We start from the raw sequence: 11115 nt of genomic DNA on the forward strand, positions 1-11115 counted from the left end.
CGGCCCAATCAAGCAATATTGATACTAGGAATTACTTTTTTGATTGAATTAAAATCTTATTTTACTTTATTATGCTTTCAGGGAAAAAAAGTGCAATTTATTTTGCAACACCCCTTATAAGTTTTATTTACAAGTAGAAACATATCATTGCAAAAAAAAATATTATGCATATTTTTTCCCATTATGTGACATAATATTTCCTAACTTTAAACCATTTTTAACAGTATCAATGTACAATATATTTCAATAATTACATGTTTTACACAGTCTTTAAAAGAAATTATGTTTGATTAAAATGAAAAGGTTTACTTCATTTGCATGATTGTTTTTCATATTTTGGTATTTAACACAAGGTGAAGGCTTATGACTCAGAATCTTGCTTACTATGAAACATACAAATCATACATAATCAAAACAGTAAAATAAAATTTATTTTGCTGCATAGACGATATGACCTGATATTTAATCAGAGGATTACATAAGGCAAATTATTTCTAGACAGGAAGTTAGATGTGACAGTAAAAAAAAAAATGTGTGCCCTTTAAATCATACACCTCGATAATAATACTTAACTTTATATGTGACATATATTTCATAAATGGCAAAAAAAGTACAGGTGGCAAAGTGCAACATTTAATGTGTGTATAATTTGAGTAAATCAATTGAAAGATTTTAACTTGTTACCATAAAATTAGAAAATATCTTACCACACTGCACGTCATTTGAAATCTTTTACTGGTGTTTGTGAAACAATGTGTAAAAGTGAAGTTAAACTTACGGACTACAAAGACTTAGTAAATCCTTGTCTGTCGTATTCTCAATGAGACCACGAATGTACAAATTTGTTTTGCTGAGCTGCTCTATACCACTGGAGCCTGAGCCAGACTGTGAACCGGAACCTCCTGCACTAGAGCCAGATGCTGGTGGGGAAGTTGATGTGACCCGTGATATAGCAGAATAGGCCTAATAATATATACATAAGACAATGTTGATTAAATTTGTGAGATTAATTACTACTATTATTATTTACTTAATGAAATCAGTTTTTTAAAACTATGAAGCAACTACTAAATTTCTTGTCCAGTAAATAGAATATCAAAAAATTTAAAACTCAATGATATCAAAATTTACTCTTTAAGTTATTTTAACAACAAAGAAAATCATGGCTTGTCTTCTAACATAAAGATATTTATTTTCTTATGTTTAAGAAAAGAAAGAGGATAGGTATTTAATCTAACTTCCAGATGTATTTTATGATGCTACTAAATTAAATTGATTGGTTACATGAAGATATATTTCAAATAAGCTGAAAACGTTACTGAAACATGTTGATCAGTTTCTTGTGAAACCATTTCAGTCAACTGAGAAATTTGCTGAAACACCTTTATTAGTTAGTTGTGAGTCCATTTCAATCAATTAAAAAAGTTACTGAAACAGCTTGATCAAATACTTGTTTAAAATATTTCAAACAACTAAAAATCACTGTTAGAATAATTACCTGTCATTCAAAGTGTTAATGCTATAGGAAATGTTTGAATCTTGTTTTTACAACCTACAGTTGAAGGGTAACTCTAAGATCAGAAAACTGATTCCTTTTTATTAGTTTTAATAAGGTACACTTTGAATATACATAATAAATTGTATATTTCAAGAAATGGAGAGTGAAGATTATATGTGTATTTGTACACACATACATACTTTTATATGTTTGTATGCCTGGTTGTGTGTATTTATAATACACTTCCACAAATGCCAACATTTTATGAACATTTCACAATACACAACACAGGTGCAAGACTCAAATGAATGACATAAAAATCACTTTTTCATCGAACACTACAAAATGCATAGAAAACACTACTGAAAAGAGAGAGAGTTTTGGCTACATTGAATTATATTACATAATTTCAACCATTAATTGATTAACATAAATTAACGAAAGAAATAAACAAAATGTTCCAATGTAAAAACCAGAAATTATTATAAATTATAATTAAATAACACGTCTGTTTGATACATGTTTAAATAAAATCATTTTGAATTTTTCTCCATATGTTTACTTGTTAGCAGACCTGATCTTAATTCTACGACCAGTGTGTTTTGTAATGTGCAACATATTTTGCTGTAATAATTTACACGCAAACATGTATACAAAAAAATATACACAGAGAGGCATATTTCAAGTGCAATATATATATTTTGCTAATAATTTATTTACAACTGGGATTTTTTTTTATTAATATCAAAACTCGGAAAAACATACCAGATTTCAAAGTCTACGATGAAAACTAAATTTCAAAATACGTGTTCGAAATTTTACCATAATCTCGCTATATTCTTTACATTGTTATTAAACAGACTTTGTTACTTCCTAAAATGTCGTGACCACATTTTGTTAACCAAAACCGGGAGACTTGTAGCTGTATATATATATTTATATCTATCGTCATCATAATTCCAGATGCAAACATTACTACAGAAACTGCTGTGTTACTGACAGTTGTAATTCACTCATAAGTGTAACTGTTTTACAATTTTATTATTATAGTAAAAAAAAAAAAAAGTACGTGAAAATGTTCTGTGATACGTTCAAGGTCGTAGCTATGGCGACTGCACCAGTGTCATCACATGACTTTGTTAATACTAAGGTAATAATAAAAACTTGCTGAATATTTATTTCTGTTGTATTTCTGCTGCAGACTTCATAATAAATAAAAGAAATGAAATAGAAGGGTATTTCTGTTTTTTGTTTTCAAATCGAGGACACTTTTTTCCAGGGGACAGTATTCCTTATCTGGGGAGAGTTCCCGTAAATCGAGGATGTATGGTCACCCTACCCTAAACACTAGGCGATAGCCATTCTTTTATCTTTATCCCCTTTTCTGAGCGAAATGATAAATCATTATGTATTAATTTAAACACATGTGGTGCAGAAGTGCTTTAATGTTGTTTACATCAAAATTCACCGTTCTCCACTTAACTAATTCGGGGAACTACGCATTGAACCCGAACCTATTTCTGTACTAGTAGGGTTTTCAGACGTCTCAGTAAAACTGGGATAGACCCAGTTTTTAATCTTGTTCCCCCCCCCCCGTCCCAATCAGAAACAGTAAAAATATTGAACTGTTCCAGTTTCTCTTTACCCGAGTGTGAATATGATTTCCGCAAATTTGTCATTAAACACAGCTCTCTTAAATTTTACATGGAGAATCACTCTGTTCAGTGTTCCTCCCCTCTCGGTCTGGTAGTTTGGGCGCTTGACTTGCAACTGCAGGTCGCAAGTTCGAATCGCTGTCATCGAACACACTCGCCTTTCAACCATGAGGCCGTTATAACGTTTCAACCAATCTCACTATTCGTTGGTAAAATAATAGCCCAAGAGTTGGCGGTGGGTGGTGATGACTGGCTGTCTTCCCTCTAATCTTTCAATGCTAAATTAGGGACGGCAAGCGCAGATAGCCCTCGTGTAGCTTTACACGAAATTCAAAACAAACAAGCTCCTACAGAACAATGTGTACAAAGTTTTGAGTAGCTATTGTTTCCCATGAATTTTCATTGGTAATTTACTAGATTTAAGGTATTCCCAAAAACAAGTGACTTATTTTTTATCACTATGGAAATATAATTAATCTAGCTTTGCGCAAAATTCAAAACAAACCAAACCAATTATTCCCTCTCTGCTACAAAACATTTACAACCACCAAAATACTCAGTCATCATTCACGGCATCCCAGGCAAATGCAAAGAACCTCAGTTAACAATGGAAATAAGACGCTGCAAACCGTACGTTAAAAGCACAGCAATCAAACGAATAGCTAAAGGATGAGTATTAATCAAAGAGGCAGATGTAGCTGATCTAAGAAGCCTCCTAAAACAATGGTCTGAAGATGCCTTTCATCCAGGACACATCCAAATACGTAAAAGCATTTGTTATCAGACGTATATACTACAGTATAAAATTCGATGACGAGGAACCCACTTTGAGACTAATAATGGTTGGAGACGGCTTGAATGGGTAAAGTTTTTCTTCATTACCCATTCAAGCCGAATCCAACCATTACAGTATAAAAATTGAACGAATTCAAGAAGAACTCACATTAAACAACATTCAACATATCATACATGAAAATTGAACGAATCGTTTCACAAAAGACAAAAACAGACTAACATGAATAAAGTACATACAAGTGTATCCAGAGCCTAATATCCAATGGTATTATTCTTTTGTATCGGAGATTCACAGTAGAAGGCTTAAAAAACACTTGCCGTTGTCGTTACACAATGTTTCAGTTGTCAACGATACGAACATGTAGCAGCAGCATGTAAATCCCTCCCACGATGTGTGAATTACGGCGATCACCACAACTCTATATGTCCAAAGGAACACAAAAGCCCTTACTGTTGCAACTGTAAACAACAGCACATAGCCAACTATAATGTATGTCCAAAATATAAGGACAAATCACGGATATACAGTATACACAATAACCATGCCACAGAAACGAATATGCAACAAACGAAATCAAACCACATACAGTAATCAGTACCAAAAACACCACTTTTACCGACACAAACGATACAGCCTGAACCCACATACACACATGCAGCAGACATGGGCGTCCACGCGAAGGGGGGGGGGGGTTCGTCCCTGGAAAATGAGAAACATTTCTCTCTTTATTCATTCAGTATATATATAGACGCGAATGTCTCTCTCTCTCTCTGTGGGTCTGTTCCTTATGCACGGCCACATCTTTAAAGCTATAAACTCCAAACTCTGGATACAGATACAAGTTTTTGTGCGGGAAGTAGTATTGGCTATGTGGCCGTGGCCTCAGAGGCTGTTTTGAGACCAAAGTGACCAATATAGCAGTTTTTGGCAAACAGGACGACCAGTTGGTCTCAAATTGAAAATTCCGGATTTTTTTGGTAATTATTTACGTTTCTTCTCTGTGTGAGGACTTTTCCCAATCATTATATCCTGATTAATTGTGTGTTAAAACGATTTAAAAACTTCGTGGAGCCTTGATTTGTGCTCTTTTCCTCCCTCTCTCTCTCTTTTTGATACTCATACATGCCTACTCTCTAACTCCCCTTGTCTGAAAAGAATGGTGCTTTCTCTCGAACACTCGCGCACACTCCTACAACTAAATAGGCTTGCTTCAGCCATATCTTTTGCTTTGCTTGCTCGTACTTGCATGAATCAGCTATACGATGACTTTGGCATCGGCAAATTTTCATTTACGTTGTGTTGAAACGAGAAGAAAATAAATCAATTCTTCATTAAATGGAACAATAATACAGTCAAAATACGCTGCAAACAACACTTGATCACACAGCAGAAATCAGGACACCAAACAGTAGGGAATCTTGTTTTGGAAATTTGAAATGTCACGCAAAGCACATGAAAGAAGCAGGACCAACGTACCCGATTGTGCTTTGATCAAAATAGCTTCAGCAAATCTATTTTTTTCGGATACTGTTATTTCTATTGATTTTACTCAAGATATTTAGTTAGGTAAAGCAATCATTGTAATTTTTTTGCAAAAAATCACGATTAATATGGTTGATTCAAAAGAGCTCAGAATATTTAAAGCCATTTTCATCCGAGAAACGCCTTGACATATAGCCTTGATTTAGACTATGCACACACCCCGGAGAAATTTCTGTGGACGCTCATGGCAGCAGCAGTTAAACCACTACCTCGCAACAAAGAAATAAATTACTCAAACAAATAAGCACAAACGAAACAAACAACCGAGTCACATAGGCCTGGCATGGCCAAAGGTGGGTAGGGCGCTCGACTCGCAATCTGCGGGTTCGAATCTCCGTCCCACCAGACATGCTCGCCCTTTCAGCCGTGGGGGCGTTATAATATGACGGCTAATCCCACTATTCGTTGGTAAAAGAGTGGCCCAAGAGTTGGCGGTGGGTGTTGATGACCAGCTGCCTTCCCTCTAGTCTTTCACTGCTAAATTAGGGACGGCTAGCGCAGATAGCTCTAGTGTAGCTTTGCACGAAATTCAAAACCAAACCAAACCTTAGGTTAGCCTAGTGAAAAATGACGTTTGCCAGTGAACTATTTGTGGACTATAACGCAACCAAACTAAGTGAAGTGGAGAATAGCACTAAATGCTAGAAGTGTAACATTCATGGACATGGCCCTGAGGATGGAATCATTGTTTATAGCTTTGTGTTTGTACCCTGATTTCGTGAATGCTCTTATAGCATTTGTTAGCAAAAACAGAAACCGAAAAGGAGGGAGGAAAAGGGCTAGATAGCACCTGACCCTCCAAGGGTCGCGAACACACGACCCAGACACAGCCAACCTCTCTGCTACGTTTTCTCAACCTATTGTTGGGCAACCGCAAGAATTCATGTAGGAAGACCTGCTCAGCTGCGAAGAAGAAAGCGTAGAAGCAACATTTTTCTTTTGAGGAGGTTCAATACAGCTTAGGCGCGTTTTTTACTTCATTTAATATTATTTAACTTTATAAGCTTTTAATATATTTTGTTTAAAAATATGATGAAATAAGCATTCGATTATTTAGTAAATGAAAAAAGTATATTATTATAACTAGTATAGAAAAGAGTTACAAAGTGGGGATGCTTGGCTAGACATGTAGATTTTACAATGAGAGATTGAAATAATAAAGAGCTGCTAAAAGCAGCTTAATATAATGGGGGGCTGGGGGCATATCCCCCAGAAAATTAATATACAAATATAATTTACAGTTGCTATATAAAACAAATATGTAACAGTGGAAGTGCTACAGCACCCCCGGTTCCCTTGCCTCTGTGTAATTCAAACTGTTTCAGGACTATTTCAGTGTCATTCCATATGGAAAAATGTCCCAGGTTTTCACTCTAAAAAATCTGGTAACCCTATACAATACAAGTTCATGGGTGATATTTAACGATCCCAGAGTAGTGTTATTAGACTCTTGTGTCTCCCAGTGTGATAGCGGTAAGTGTACTGACTTACCAATGCTAAAATACAGGGTTCGATTCCCCGCGGTGGACACAGCAGATGTCCCACTGTGGCTTTGCTCTAAAACAAACATACATACTCTAGCGTCTTGAAGACTATGTACAACACTCATTTCACTGAAGTTTTAACACCATTTTATTTTTATTTCTTATGGAAGTAATTTATTCAGATCTAATATAACTATAGTAGTAAATTAAGCCAACTATACTACCCCAAGTATGATCTTTATATTAAAAGCGTAACTACTTTAAGTATACTTGTCAATTACTATGTCATTTGCATTTTAAAAGTGTATCTAATTCAAACGTACTATTGAAACCTGTTTCAGTGTGGTTTACATATTTGCATTTTAAAAGTGTAATAGTAAATACATACTAAAGAAACCTGTTTCTACGTTGTTTACATTTTAAAAGCATATATAATTACTCTGATTTAGATGAAAGGTGGGTCAGTAATTATGTATTCACCCAAGTTTCTCTGTCTGTTTTAACTCCCTTTCTTTGTTTTCAATTAATGAATTTTACAAAATGATAGACACATACACAAGTTATCCAGATGTTTAAATGTGAAACATTTATCTAAGATATTCAAGGTCATGAACTGGAAAAAAATCTACGTTTAGTGGACGTGTATTTGTCAAAATATTTATAGTTTTTGCCTTACACCTCATCTAAATACACCAGCGATGTCGTTGTGATACAAGACGGTACCATGTATTTGCTAGCCTAGCTCCTTGGTTAATAGGTACATTTTTCGAAAATTCTGTTTTTCTTCAAGTTTAGTTTAGATGCAGAGTTATTCAAGTAAACCAGTGGCGGTAATAAAGAGAAATAAAAAAGAGAAAGGAAAACAAAACCAAAAGACAGACAACGAAAAAAAAAAGTTAATCGTTTTTTTTTTGTTTGAATTTTGCGCAAGGTTACACGAGAGCTATCTGCGCTAGCCGTCCCTAATTTAGCAGTGAAAGACTAGAGGGAAGGTAGCTAACTCTTCGGATACTCTTTAACCAACGAATAGTGGGATTGACCGTCACTTTATAACGCCCGCACGGCTGAAAGGGCAAGTGCCCTAACCACCTGGCCACGCCGGGCCCAAAGTCAATCGAAAAAAAAAGAGAAAGAAAATTACACAAACAGGTAAAAAAAGTAAAAAGAAAAAAGACTCCTATACTTTAGGAATGGTATAAAATGACAAATTCCGAAACAGCGTAATTATTAACTCAATTGGTTTATACGGTTTCAATAATCAGCTTAAGCTTGGCTTAGCTGTTATTGATACTTTTTTTTTTACCTGTTTGTGTAATTTTATTCTTTTTACCTTTTTTTTTTTACCCTTGTCTTTATTACCTAGATACCAAGTTACCAGCTTTTCCTTACTTAAGCTACAATCGGAAATAGGATCCACTAATTGGTTACTAAGTATTCTCTTGCAGAAAAGAAAGCGGTTACTTCACTCGTGATGTCCTGAAACAGACATCTGTATTTTTTGTTAGGTTAATCCTGTAACGGTCTGGAGGGGCATAAAAATCGCCTTTCTAAATTGTTTGTTTTTTAATTATGCACAAAGCTACACAAGGGATATCTGTGCTCTGCCCACCACGGGTATCGAAACCCGGTTTCTAGCGTTGTAAGTCCACAGACATACCGCTGTGCCACTGGGGGGCACTTCTTTTTTAACCACCTTTAAAATGTCTGAATATTAACAACGACTATTTTACAGTATTGGCTGAACAAAACAAAAGCTTAATGTACTTATAAAGCCGCCTATATACTGTAGCTATATACGTGTTTATGAAGTGAATCAAAATTTCACTATTTCAACGAATTTTCATCAAAGTAATTAAGTAAGTGACTTTTCCAAAAAAGCGTACAGAAAAACTGACGAAACTTATGCTCTAATTCTTTCACAGAACTCTTCCGTCTGTGGTCCCAATGTTTCCTTTCTTGTACCGAAAAAGATAGTATATATATGTAAAACGGCATATAATTGATTTGAAGGTAGGTTGGTAGAGATCCTGATGAGTAATATAATCGAATCTGGTATACACGCGCCCCAACCTTGGAATTACTGGCGAACAAAAATATAGCTAATAAAAATAAAACAAACAAGTAAAATAATATAAATTAAATTTTATAAAGACAAGTAGGATCAATATATACGTAACCTAGCTAGCTATAAGTAACATAGAAAGTTTTAATGCTACAAAAAGTATGAAATAAAAGTTATTTTATCTCTACTTTGGCCCAGGCTAATTATTATGAGCATAACGAAATTTCTTTATCACTAAACTCTTAAATATATTTTGTGAAGAAAATACAAAGACAAAAAGAAAATAGTACGTTATAAGTCAATGAATTAAACTGCAATAACAATTACAAATTCATCCACGGCTTCTTTTTTTAAATAAAGCATAATATACTGTTCACTTTAAATAGTTCCTTAAAAATTCTCTCAGGCTTAAGATAACAATGAGTGCCTGTATGTAATAGACATTCAGGGCCGGACTAAGCCAATTGGACGCCCAAGGGCTAATGTATTATTAGGGGTCCATCGATGAAATTGTATATATTTTCAACATTTTTCAATGTCGGTTTGGTCTCCAAAGCATTTGATGCCCCGTCAGTTCTTGTTTTAATCTAGCTTACACATTAAACTGTTTATTTGTCACAATTCTTACCACCATCTTCGTTTTTCTACACTGTGGAAACTGAGAGTCAAATGAACATTAGTTTATCCTCTAATAGTGCGGGAAATACTTTTCTAAAAAGAATAAAACTTTAAAAACACTTCAACGCCATAAGGTCACTTTCTTTTAGATCTGATGCAACTATATCAATAAGTCATTATAGTAATCCGTATTAACTTATCAATGCTTTATTATTTAAAATAGTGTTTCCTCATTTACAACAAGTTTTGTTGTTTGTGTGTGTGTGTGTGTGTGTGGGGTGGGGGGGGGGTTATGCCACCATTTGTGAATTTTATTACAAGTATAAACTGTACGATATCATTAAGTACGGTAGTACTTAATAGTAGAGATCGTGATCAAACAAAATGACGGCCATTAAAAATCGCCCGTTTAAAACCACCTTTAAAATCTCTGAATAGTAACAGTGACTATTTCACAGTATTGGCTGAGGAAAACTAAAGCTTACTGTACTAATAAAGCCGCTTAAGTCGCTATATACGTGGTTATGGAGTGGATTAAAATTTCACTATTTCAACGAATTTTCATCTAAGTAAATAAGTGACTTCTTGACGAGCGTACAGAAAGAAAAAAAATGACGGACCTTTTCGCTCTAATTCTTTCACAGAACTCTTCCGTCTGGGATATATATATAAAACGGACGATGCGCTACTTTGGACATAAAATGAGAATTTGAGGTTAGGTTTGTATAGATCCTGATGAGCTATAAAATCGAATAGAGTGTAAGCGCGCCCCATGCTTAGTATTACTGGTGAAAAAATATAGCTAATAAAAAGAAAACAAACAAGCACAATACAAAAAAAAAATTAAATTTTATAAAGACAAGTAGGGATCGATATATACGTAACCTAGCTTGTTTATTTGAATTTATGCACAAAGCTATACAATGGGCTATCTGTGCTCTGCCCACCACGGGTATCGAAACCCGGTTTCGAGCGTTGTAAGTCCGCAGACATACCGCTGTGCTATTGGGGGGGCCATAACCTAGCTAGCTATAGTAATACATAAAGTTTTAATGCTACAAAAGTATTGAAAAAAAAGTCAAAACTACAAAAACTGTTATTTAAAAATTTTAACATTTTATCCTTACTTTGGCTCAAACTAACATAATCACAAACTTCCCAAAGTAAGGATACAATTTGTTATATTTTCAGTTTTTGTAGTTTTGACTTTCTTGTTTCGATATTTTTTCTAGCATTAAAACTTCATATATTACCATAGCTCGCTAGGTTACGTATGTATCGATCCCTACTTGTCTTTATAAAATTTAGTTTTTTTAATTGTACTTGTAATTCAAATTCTAGACCAGCTACTTAACTGATTTTCATATATACAGTCAATAATCATGCATATATATATACAGTCAATAATCATGCATATATATATACAGTCAATAATCATGCATATATATATATATATATAT

The 11115-nt window shown here is 34.4% G+C and overlaps 1 pseudogene; it reads right to left on the minus strand.

Moving 5' to 3' along the window:
* The window catches only part of LOC106461477, a 102194-nt pseudogene that overhangs the window by 37282 nt on the left and 53797 nt on the right, over positions 1 to 11115 (minus strand).

Source organism: Limulus polyphemus, unplaced genomic scaffold (assembly GCF_000517525.1).
Source record: "Limulus polyphemus unplaced genomic scaffold, Limulus_polyphemus-2.1.2 Scaffold967, whole genome shotgun sequence".
NCBI classification, from domain to species: Eukaryota; Metazoa; Arthropoda; class Merostomata; order Xiphosura; family Limulidae; genus Limulus; species Limulus polyphemus.